We start from the raw sequence: 12,123 nt of genomic DNA, 5'->3' as shown, positions 1-12,123 counted from the left end.
ATCTTAAATTGTTTAAATACTGTTTATATACTGAAGCATATCTGGCATTTTTAGATTTTCTGTTACAGATATTTACATGCTTTAGCACATTGTTCCAGAGTTGCCAAATTTTAATTCATTGTTTGTTAATGAAATGCCATAGAGTTTTGCAGTCAACAGCTGGTAATTTCTTTAGTATGATACTGTTATGATTGAAAATAAAAATTTGCATGAAGTAGATGCTTCCAATCAAAGTGATTTACTCCTTCTGAGGTTATATTGGTGCTCATATATGATTTATATAATTTCATTATAATTAGTATAATATTAAAAATTAATATATAAAATATAATTTATGTTTGTGATTCCGAAGGAAATGCGGGAGGCGTTATGGGAGTTGTTAAGGAAAATATGGAATGGGGAGGAGATACCAGAAGATTGGAAAAAAGGAGTAATATGCCCGATATACAGGGTGGTTGGTAACTGGTGGTACAAGCGGTAAGGGGGTGATTCTACGCGAAAAAAGAAGTCGAAAATATAGAATATTTAAGATGGGTCTATCTTGTTGATTAACGAGTAACTAATATTAATGTTAAACCATATCTGGTCTGCAGGAAAATTAATTACCTGTTCTGTCAACATTTCCATTTGATTCAGCGCGTATCGTTGTTCGCCGAAACCAAGTGCGTATTTGCTCAAATACAGCAATGATCCAGTAGTTGCTGGCGCATGATCGACAACAGTGTGTACACGCCTTAATAATTGACGAACAAAGTTTTCAACGTAATTTCCTCATTTTTCATTTTCGACTAGTTGAATTTCCGAAATTTTGTAACGTCTATGGCCCAACTGTCTGTATGCAGGTGTCAAAAAGAACCAACAATCTCTTGGGTCAGCAAATATGCTGCCAGTATTTTCATCAGCCATAAGTTTAATCTATGTAAGAGTTGACCATAAATTGAATTAAAAAATAATTCGATTCTTGTGCATGTCTAATTTTATTCTAAAGCATTCTGTAATTTATTATTTATAAAAGTAGACAGGATGATTCGATTTTCTTTGTCTATACCACTATAATAAACGTACATACAGATATTGCAAATTGACATTGTTGCGCTATTCAGAAAGTCGACTGCATTCTATCAAATATGTATGTACAAATCATATCCACAGGATGAAGGAAAGAAATTACGAAATATAGTACTCGACGTCTGTAACAATTTTTCTTCATCGACGCTATGCTTATCTCACACTATACGTTTCGATTGCAATGCAATATATCAACATCAAAGGAACGTAACAGGAAAAATGGTTGAACCGCTGCTTTACTAACTGTTTGTTCCCCGATAAGTTCGGATAAACAGACTATATTCTGACGCGAATTCCGCTATTCGCAATATACGATGAAAATATATTTCGAGTTCATAATTATACGTTTCTATTATGCAATAAACAATAGCAGTCGCTGTAAATTAATTTGCAAAAACTGCTCACTTATTTGAGATATTACAAAAAAATTATTCATTGTAAACTCCGTTTCTTGAACCAATCCTCTTTTACCATATCGGCACCCTTCTCTGCGATCATGATAATCGGAGCATTGATATTACCACTGACTATGATTGGCATAATCGAGCCGTCTATGACTCGAAGTCCGGTGACTCCGTAAACTCGAAGCCGAGGGTCTACTACAGCCGTTGGATCCGAATTAGGCCCCATCTTGCAAGTACCCACTGGGTGATATAGAGTCGTGGCATAGGATCTGATCATGCACTCCCAGTATGGATCGGTATACATAGAAATATTCGCGCAGTTAGAAAATGATTTCGGTAAAAATTTGCTTCCATAACGTCTAAATGATGCAGTTTTACTCATCTCGACCACAAACTTAATTCCTTCTATAAATGTCGCCATATCTTCCGGGCGTTCGAAGTAGTTGGGATAAATCAACGGGTGATCGAAGGGATTGTTGCTTCGAAGCTTGATAACCCCTCTACTTTTCGGCCTTATAAGCGTGGGAATCGCGGTCCATGCGTCCTTATTAATAAACTCCCCAAATGCAGCATCGTAGTGTTCTCTATTCAGACCGTAAATATATCTAAACACTCTGCCGCCGTCGGTGTTCTCAGCCAATGGCGCAAAATGCAGTTGCATGTCGGGGAAATCGTCGGAGGCATTCGTGTATTTGGTATTGATAAAAGCTAGTCCTTCGACACCTCCTGGCTCTGACAAAGGACCGGCACCGAATATGGCGTATTCCAGCAAATATCGAATATCGTACAACCTGCTCTCTACCAACGATACTTCTTCATTTAGCAAGAATATAAGGCTTGTCACAATTATATGGTCTTGAAGATTATGACCCACACTTAAATTCCGAATCACCGGTATCCCGTGTTCTTTTAAGTGTTCTTCAGGACCTATTCCAGACAGCATCAGCAATTGAGGGCTGTTGATAGATCCTGCGGAAACTATCACCTCCTTGCTGGTATTGACCCGCAACGTGCTTCCGTCTCTAAAGAATTGTACACCGTAAGCCCTCTTTGACGACGGATCTATTAAAATTTTCGTAACATGTGCGTGCATAGCAACGTGTAAATTCTTACGCGCGCTAGCCGGCCGCAGGAAGGCCTTCCCCGTGGAACACCTGCTGCCATATCTAATGGTCCCCTGAGGAAACATAAAGCCAGTCTGCCGTTCTCCATTAAGGTCTCTATTCTCGTAACCCATTTCTCGTCCTGCTCGAAGGAACGCATCAGCCAGTGGTGTGTGCCATTTTGATTCTTCGACAGTTAGGTAACCCCCTGTCGAATGATACGGAGTCTTGCTGTAGTTCTGATTCCGATTGTCTTCCGATTTTTTGAAATAACTCAGGACGTCCTTGTAGGACCATCCTGGATTGCCCAGTTGTTCCCAGATGTCGTAATCTTTTTTGTTACCACGAACATAGAGCATGTAATTTACCGTGCTGCTGCCTCCGATCACTTTGCCACGTGGCCACAGGCAGCGACCCCCCTCCATCGCTGTAGGCAGAATTTGCGATAAAACATGGAATGTTGGTTGGTGATCGATCTAAGTTTATATCTCTTTGCGTTCGACGATAAGATCATTGGCCGGTTAAGGTTAATGGGTTAACGTTAGAACTACGTAAGTGTACCTAAATATTATATATAGGTCAGTGTAATTCAAACGATATTAGTTACACTAAATAGATCTATACAATTATTTAACTATTTAAGCAAAAATCTGTATTAATCTTGTTAAAGATATGTTATGTATCTTTCTATGAATTTTAAAAATCAAAATTTCCTGCCACTCATATAGACGTATTGGGTAATTCTGGTATTAATATTTATTTGGATGTATAGTTATGCGTGCATTAGTATTATTAGATATTAATTACCTCTACAGTAATTTGGATTGGGTTCCGTCGTGTATTTCCAGTCGATCTCGGTGAGCTGCAGATTGGCGGCAAGAAGAGGAATATCGTATATAACGCTTCCATCGCCACCTGCTTCCAAAAGGAGTACGTTCCAGTCTTCTATCTCGGACAAACGACTCGCCAAGGCAGCTCCTGTAATATGAAAAAATTAATTTATTTAAATATCTCAAATATTTTTATATCAAAAGTTGTTAGTTGAAATTCAAAATTTGTCGACACTACAAATAGGATTTCATGATAAACCTAAAATATGTTTACAGAATACATCTGAAATTCGTTTATACGTAGGCAATAGGAAGTTAAAATTTGTACGCCAATTTGCATAAGAACGCGTGACGTCATAACTATACTACATAACAGATAGAGTTATTCTTTCTTCCAAACGTACAGTTATGTTCGTCTCTCTCACACTTTTATTAGGTTTATCATGGAATTTGTGTCGATGGCATCGAAAGAACATACCCGCAGTACCGCCACCTATAACTATGAAATCGTAAGACGGCATTAATAATTTAGAAGGAACATTCATCGCGGAGTAATTAACAAACAAGTACGTGACATATAACGACACACTCAAGAATGCCGAAAGCATCGATGCGATCTTTCCCGATTGCAATCCTCCGAGAATATTGTTTATGACATCCATTTTGCACTTCTCCGGTTTCCCTTGTCAACCTGCAATAATAAGTCTTGTTACCTTTCTAGTAATCTTGCCTTTCTATGCCTAATCATCTTTCTAATGATTTTTACACGTATTACGATTTTATCCAGGTCATATTTCGTCTTTGATAAATAAAATAAATAAATAAATAAATATTTGTTTTTGTAAATTTGTTCTCGACAAAAGATTAATAAAAGCATGTGTGTTTAACGAGCGAAGCTAATTTAATTCTTGCTCACAAAAAATGAAAACGGAACCTGTACCTTTGAACCATGGTACAATTTGCCTTACACAGTCTAATTTGAATAATAGTTTGCACACAATAACATTTACAGGTATCGTACGATGCTGAATATTAAAGCAATAAATTTTGGTCACTATATATCTTCCACAGACAGATCAATGACATCGTCAGGTGGAAACGTACCGCAACATGCCAAAAACGACCATTAAATCTGTACATTTCTGAGGTCAGTTGCTTGATACGTTTCATGGATACGTAGTACGCACAACGAAAAAATTCTTTAAGCGGCATCGATACGGAACATGACAAACATTCAGTAAATATTAATAAAATGATACGGAAATCTCCAACCGATCGTGTTACATTTTCTACGCCTGTTTATCTCAAAAGATCTATTTTTTAAATTATTTGATTAATTATTTTAAATTTTTGAAATCTGTATGTAGTACATCTATCTACACGAAATCCGTCAAATTGGCGGGCTAACTGATTTCATGAACAAACCGTTTTTCAAAGACAGTGTGCAAAAGTTTCAGTTATTGTAGACATTTCCCATTATTGTTTCCGCTTACTGTAAGTATTCTCAGTATTTTCTTTTTTTTTTACCAATCCGTCTTTTCTAGCAATCACGAGTAAATCCAGGAGATATAATAAGATGTTGAATAAAATTGTCAACATTAATGAAGATTGTTCTGAGGATACCTCCGTAGAAGATCAATATGAATTAGGCCAAAGCGAAGCTGACAATGAAATTTCTGAATACACTGAAAGTGGAGAGACAGAAGGATCTTCGAATAATGAGGACGAAAACTTCTTAAAAGTATATCATAACAAGGAAATGATGATGATTCTTTCTAGTTCTGACTCCGAGGACGAAAGAACGCGCATTCCAAGCATATCTCAAAATGTAATGGGTGAAATCGACATCCAGTTGACGGGACACAGTGGATAAATGTGAAACGCGTGTGGATCCACGCGTAGGACGCCCATTCGTATGATATTCAAGGATGTCGCAAGGCCTGCTGGCTATGCTAAGAGAAATATTATATCGGGTTGTATAACTAGCTGTTTCGAATTGATAATTGAGTGACACATAATGTAATATTGCACTGAAACCGAGACCTGTCGAGGTTAAAAGAAAACTGTATAATCACAAATGCTGAGTTACGTAATTTCCTAAAAATTATATATGTCTGGGACACAAATGAAGCAAGATCGTTAGAAGTTGCCGAAAGATTACATGAATTTCTTTACATAAATTCGCGCTGATATTCGAAATACGGGAAAGATTTATTAGTAATAACCAGGCTTGTTGGAATCTACATAAAAATTTTCCACGGCAGCCCGATACAGGTTTACGCAATATATGCTGAATAACCTTCATAAATTTGGCATTAGGTTTTCATTACCAGTTGAAGTTCAAACAAAATATATTTTAGATGGTTCGATTGATTTAGAAACCCGATGCTCAAGGGAACAGAGCGCAAAATGACTTTGTTTTGCTCACATTTGTATAAATCCGTTCCAGGAACCATTGCTTTTTACCATAAAACAATGTTTGGTGTGGACGTGGTCGACCAGATGGCACGCAAGTACAGTGTAAAAGCAGGGAGTAGTTTCCAATGGCCTCCTCAAGTATTTTTCAATATTTTAGTTTTGGTAGCGATAAGTGTGTGGATATTATATAAAGAGTGCCAGAGTACCAGATCGAAAATATCCAGGAAGGAATTCATATTTTGTTTAGCCGAGGAATTATCTGGAGAAAACGAGGAAAACATTTTCCAAAAATCAGACGGTTCATTTCTGTGACGTCACAAGTGCGAAAAATTTGCCAAGTGGATTATTGCAAAAAAATATTGCAAAAAAACAACATTCAGTATATTTGCAAAAAGTGTGTTCAATAGATATGATTACCCTGTATCGTTAATGTTATTGTTATTTTTTTAGTGATAATTTGAAAAAAGACTTTTTATTTATTAACAATTTATTTAAACGCGAAGTCTAATATTGTTCTTTTCAGACTCAATTTGAATAAATCGATTTTTTAAAGAAAATTGCGTATTTTCGTTTACCCGTCAATTTGACGGGTCCCGTAGAGATAGATACACTATATACGGATTTCAAAAATTAGAAGGCCTAGGAAAAAATAATTTTGTGCATAAATTCTTTAGATGAAATGATTAATTTACGATGCAAAATGGTTAAAATTGGTTTTTGAGATATTTCATTTCGAAGTTCGAAAAATCCAGTGTTAAATGCCCTCCATCTTGTACCGCAAATCAGATAAAGTATCGAGTGTAATTATATCAGTTACTTTTAGTGTTGCTATTCGTAGTTTTCGCCATTTACCTCTTCACGTTTCTCCAAAGAGTGTCGGAACGATGCTCTGACTGATCTCGCACAGCTATACCTTTCTGCGGGGTGATATCCTCCTTTCTTTTGAATGGATACGCGTGCAGAAAGCGCGCAATTCAAATACTACTACAGCAATTAAAAGATAAAGCAGGACGAATAATACAAATCTCACCACTGAACGAGAGGTGCGATTTCAGACGAAGATATTTACACTGAGGAACAAACGCAATAAAACATAGCTTACTTCTATTTGGATATGACGATCTTTCCAACGATGATAAAATTAATCAAACCGGCTGAGTAGTTTTTGAGGTTACCTTGGACATACTGGCACCCTTATGTGGAGATCTTCTCGCTTTATAATTTGAATATTGGCGGAGAATTTCGATATGCCAACTAGTGTCAGAAAATTAAACTGTGAGTATGTCAGGTATCGATAATATGATCAATGTTCAAATTGACATGAGTATGATAAAATTATTTTATGCGTGTAGAGGTTATGTGAAGAGGATATAGGTGCGTGAGAATTAATGACGAGATTACTTGTTGCAACCGTCGAATATATTTAAATCGATAAATTAGTACACAGCCGTAAACGTGAGTCGTTGGTACGAAGTATAAATCACACAATAGAATCGCGGAATCAATACTTGTAAAGACTTGTCGCGTAACTTGATACACGCTCGTGAGTTACTCAGAAAATACTCTCGATACTATTAGGTACACGATATGTACTGTCGTTCGCGATCGTCTTCGTTTATTTATACTGGTGGGGAGAGAGTCGAAAAATTGAAATTCGTCTTAATTCGGCGGTTTCATGTAACAGTGATATTGTCTTCGCCCGGAGTTTATTTATCGTTGTTTCAAGGCTATGACAATGTCCTGATGAAAAAAAAAAAAAAAAAAAACAACACGTGTCGCTCTCGACTCACGTCGTCGTTTAACTCCTATGCCGTTACACTACCTCCCCACCAGTAATAACATTTTTATTACATTTACTTGAATGTCGCTATTTCTTTTTTAATTTTCGTAGTATATCCCGTGTCCAATAATTACAATGCTTAACCGAAACCTGCCTGTGACCAATCCTGAAAACGGACTCTTCGCCCAGACCGCGTAACGTACCTATTGCTGGTGTTTGCCTCATTCTTTTGATGATTGATAATTGAGCCGCTTTCGTTGCGGGCGTTTGTCTGTTCTACCGGAATAAGCACGTCACGGGTTTCGAGGTCCTCAGGTACTACAAAGGCTGGCTTTAATCCGTCTACGGAAATCGTTAGATCCCTATTGTTGACTCTAATTGTGTATGTTTCTTCGTCTCTTCGCGTTACTTTAAACCCGACGTAAGGTGGCCGTAGAGGGCCTCTAATCGCGTCATATCTCCGACTCCAACTCGCGGAAAATGAATATTTTCTTTTCGCCGTGTCGCGTAACAGGCTGTGGTCTGACTTTCTCCATCCGTTCTTTTAGCAGGTTCGCGAATTCCGAGTTGGCCCGCTGATTGGTTGGTAAGAAGAACGCCGGCAATCGTATGCCGGTGCCATAGATCATTATGGGTGCCGTTGCGTTAAGGTCCTCCTTTATCGCGTTTCTAATGCCTAATAGCACGATTGGTAGAATCTCCACCCAGTTGCTCGTGTCGTGGCACTTGATTGCCGCTTTGAGCTGTCTATGTAAGCGCTCCACCATCCCATTAGACGCGGGATGATAGGCCAGCGTGCATAGATGGGTGACTCCCAGCAACCGGCATAACAGACGCGATTCAAATTGGCGTCCCTGGTCGGTTGTTATCTTTAAGGGAACGCCGAAACGAGAGATCCAGGTCGAAAGGAGGGCCGAGGTTGGCGCTTCCATGTCAGCGATAGGAATGGCTTCGGGCCAGCGCGAAAAACGACCGATACACGTGAGGTGGTATGTCGTGACAGGTTCGGAAGGAATAGTCAGATGTATTCAACGATAAATGTTTATTAACTGTAATGTTTGATGAGTACACTAGGTTCTATTCGGTTCGCGGTGCACGGTTACAAGTTCGAGCTCGGATAGCTATGATCCGAGATGCGCTACGAGTGCGGACGATGATTGCGCGAGATGTCGAAGGCTTGGATAGTTAGTTGACTCGGACGAGCGATTGTAACGACCGTTGTGTGTTGACTCCCTGAGATACACTGACTTTCCGTCACGATGCTGCTGCGAAGGGAAACTCTGCTGGGATGTCTAAGGATGCGAGATCATCGGATTCGTTGAGAAAAGCTTTGGTTCGGAAAGTGAGGGAGATGTACGTTAATGTTTATTGGCTAATTAATGTTGGCGGGAAGCGTCGTACGTGAGAGGAAGCAGATTTCTCGTGTGTTCCAGTAGTAGGTGGTCAAACTTAGGGACTGATAAACAAAGACCGTTTGTCTCTTTGGAGTACCTTAGCTGTAATAAATCCTAGGGTTTATAGCGGGTCCTTAGGCTAGCTAAAAATGTCCGGTACGAATGTGTCGACATCTAGCAATCATCTTGTCCGCAGGTATAGGGTCTTTGTGTCGTGCGCCGCGTCACAGAAACTGTTGGAAGGTTTACTGTCGAGTGCCGCTACACACGTTAGACAATATCGATAGCCTTGCGAATATTGCATTACGATAATGTCTCCGTGTATATGCTCGAATCGACCTGTTAATGTTTTAAACGTTCCGACTGGTGAAGATACGTGCCTGATGACTTTATTACGTTGGCACGGTGTGCATCGTCGTGTCACGTACGGCAATCTTTGTTTACAGACTGCTAGATAAAGTGTGTGGTCATCAGTTTCTGCGTGGCTCGTATCCCCGGATGGGAGAGTCCATGTAACGACTGAAATACATTGAACGGCCTCGAGATTCCGGTCGAAATATCGCAATATATTTCCTCGTCGGAAAATCGAATTTTCTCAAGTCGCAGCGCGCGAGAGTCGGAGTTGAGGATTTGGCGCAGTTCATTGTCCCTTTCCTGCGCTGCTGCTAACGTTCTGAGATCTACCGAGTTTTCCACTGTCTTGATACGGAATAGCGTGTCGGCTATCTCGTTTTCTATGCCTTTTACGTACCGGATGTCGGTTGTAAATTGTGCTACAAATATCCGTTTTATATCTTTGATCACCGCCTCAAATCCTCTCTATTTTTTCCATCATTACCTCAATTCCTCTCTCCCTGGTTGGCGTCTCTTTTTCTGACAAGTTGTAACTATCCAATGTGTTTTTCAAATCTTCCTTATCTCCCGCTTTACCCGCGTTCTTTAATTTTCCTCCGTTTAACGCCATCTTTTGTTTCCCTGCCTTACTTCATTTGCCGCGCTTTTGCCTTTCTAACCTCTTCTCCGCCCGCGTGTTACCATCGCACCGAACCAAATCGAAAGTCGTAAATTGTGCTACATAACCTAAGCAGCGAAATTGTCGCGACGAACATTTTTCCAGTTTTTGTCGAAACGCGTAAATGAGGGTCGGTATAGGTTACGAAGTCTCTAACCTCAACGGCGTGTCGAAAGCGTTTTACAGCGGTGTAAATCGCGAGCAGTTCGCGATCGTAGGCACTGTACTTTTGTTGAACGGGTGTTAGGGATTTTGCGGCAAACCCTAGCGGTTACCATTTGTCATTCGCGCGTTGTTGTAAAACGACTCCTACTCCTCCTCCTCCTACTACGACTCCTGTAGTCGGACGCGTGTACCGTAAGGCTGACGGGCGTACCGGGTATCGGATGCGCTAGCATCGTGGCGTCCGTGTATATAATGGGCAAAGTCCTCTAGGTGTGGTAGCGTATACCTGTTCCTTTTTGGCACGATGTGCAGAGGCGATGCCCACGGGCTTTTCGATGGTTGCATCACGCCTTGCTCAATCATGAGCTCAAATTTCACTTTTACCTGCTTGAGCCTATCCGGTGCGAGGCGGCGGAGTTGTAAATTGGCGGGCCTGGCTTGTATCACGCTGTGTCGAGCCTTCTCTTTCCCGTAAATCAACGGACGAGTGAGGCGGGGAAATTCCGCTAGCAGTTGGTGGTACGCTGAATCACCGGTTTTTATCGACGGGACGTTGTCCGCGGCCGCGTGTCCCTTCGAAGATAACTGGGTCGTCGTATCTAGAAGTTTTTTATTACGTGGCTGCACGAGCAACCCGAAGTGATTTAGGAAATCCATGGCGATAATAGGTGTTTGGACGTCGGCCACGGTAAAATTCCACTTAAAGGCACGCTGTAGGGAAAAATTCAGGTGGATCGCGACGGTCCCGTACGTTGCCATTCGTGTCCCGTTAGCCGCGAACAACTCGTACTCGCTGTTTTTCGCGGGTCCGCGGATTTTGCTGCGCGGGTGGATGCCAATGTCGGCGCCGGTGTTTACCAGATACGAAAATGCGGCGGGATATCAAGCCGTCGTCGTTCGCCGCGTTCACGGACGGCTGGCCGCGTTTCCCGAATTCCAATTGCACGGTAAGTTGCATCTTCTCGCGCGTTGCCGAAACGTCGCGTGGTAGAAATGTGGCGGATCGGTATCAACAGGACGCCGACAGGTCGAGGCATCAACGCGGCGCAACATCACCTGGGCGATCTGCGGGTACCAACCGCCAACGCCAGAGGGCTACGACGACAACGAGTCTGTCTATCTCGCTAGTGGTCGAATATACGGGGCCATGATACAAATACCGCACCTAGCGAGACTCCCTCTACGCCTAAGGCAGGGACTACCGGGCATAGCCTTACTGACGAGTCCACCGGTAGTCCCAGGACGAAACGCAAGAGTCTCTTTTCACCACCTAGCTTCAACTACACCTCCTACAGAAACATAACCCATCTTGCCGCGAAGGGTCTCGGGATCTCGAACAGCGACGTTATCTTGTACGACAGCGTGATCGTGGTCGCGGTTGTCGACGGTTATCCATGCACAACGCGTTCATTTGCGCTTGCATGTGATTCATCTGATCTCTTAACGCGCTGATGGCGGCGGCGGTCGAATCGCTCGTCCCGACGTTTTGTACAGGTGAACAGCTTTCTGCTGTTATCCGATTTGTGCTAACTACAGCAATTTGTCCCAGGTCCGGGCGTATGTCGTGGATGCTGTCGGCGATTCGGGTCAGTGTTTCGGGCCTCTTATCCTGCACAGAGGCCAGGACATGCTGCACGTGAACCGGCAGCCGGCCTTCCCACACGGTGAGAACGAAATCATCTGGTGTTGCGGGGGTGGCGAGGCTCCTCAAATCCCCGTAAAATTGGGAAGGCGTTCTGTCGCCTATTTGCTCGTTTTCAATTAGCTTCAATCTTTTGCAGACTTAAGAGCGGCGTTCGACAGACTTAACAGACAGAAACTGGAGGAGAAAATGAGGAAAATGGGGATTAGCGGAAAACTAACCCGAAGAGATATACGAAGAAACAAGGAATGTAGTGAGAGTCAAGAATCACAACACAAGAGAATTTTGGACTGTGAGGGGAGTCAGA

This window comes from Bombus vosnesenskii, unplaced genomic scaffold, assembly GCF_011952255.1.
Source record: "Bombus vosnesenskii isolate JDL3184/JDL3185 unplaced genomic scaffold, Bvos_JDL3184-5_v1.1 scf7180000013336, whole genome shotgun sequence".
NCBI lineage: Eukaryota > Metazoa > Arthropoda > Insecta > Hymenoptera > Apidae > Bombus > Bombus vosnesenskii.
Note: the sequence above shows the minus strand (reverse complement) of the source record.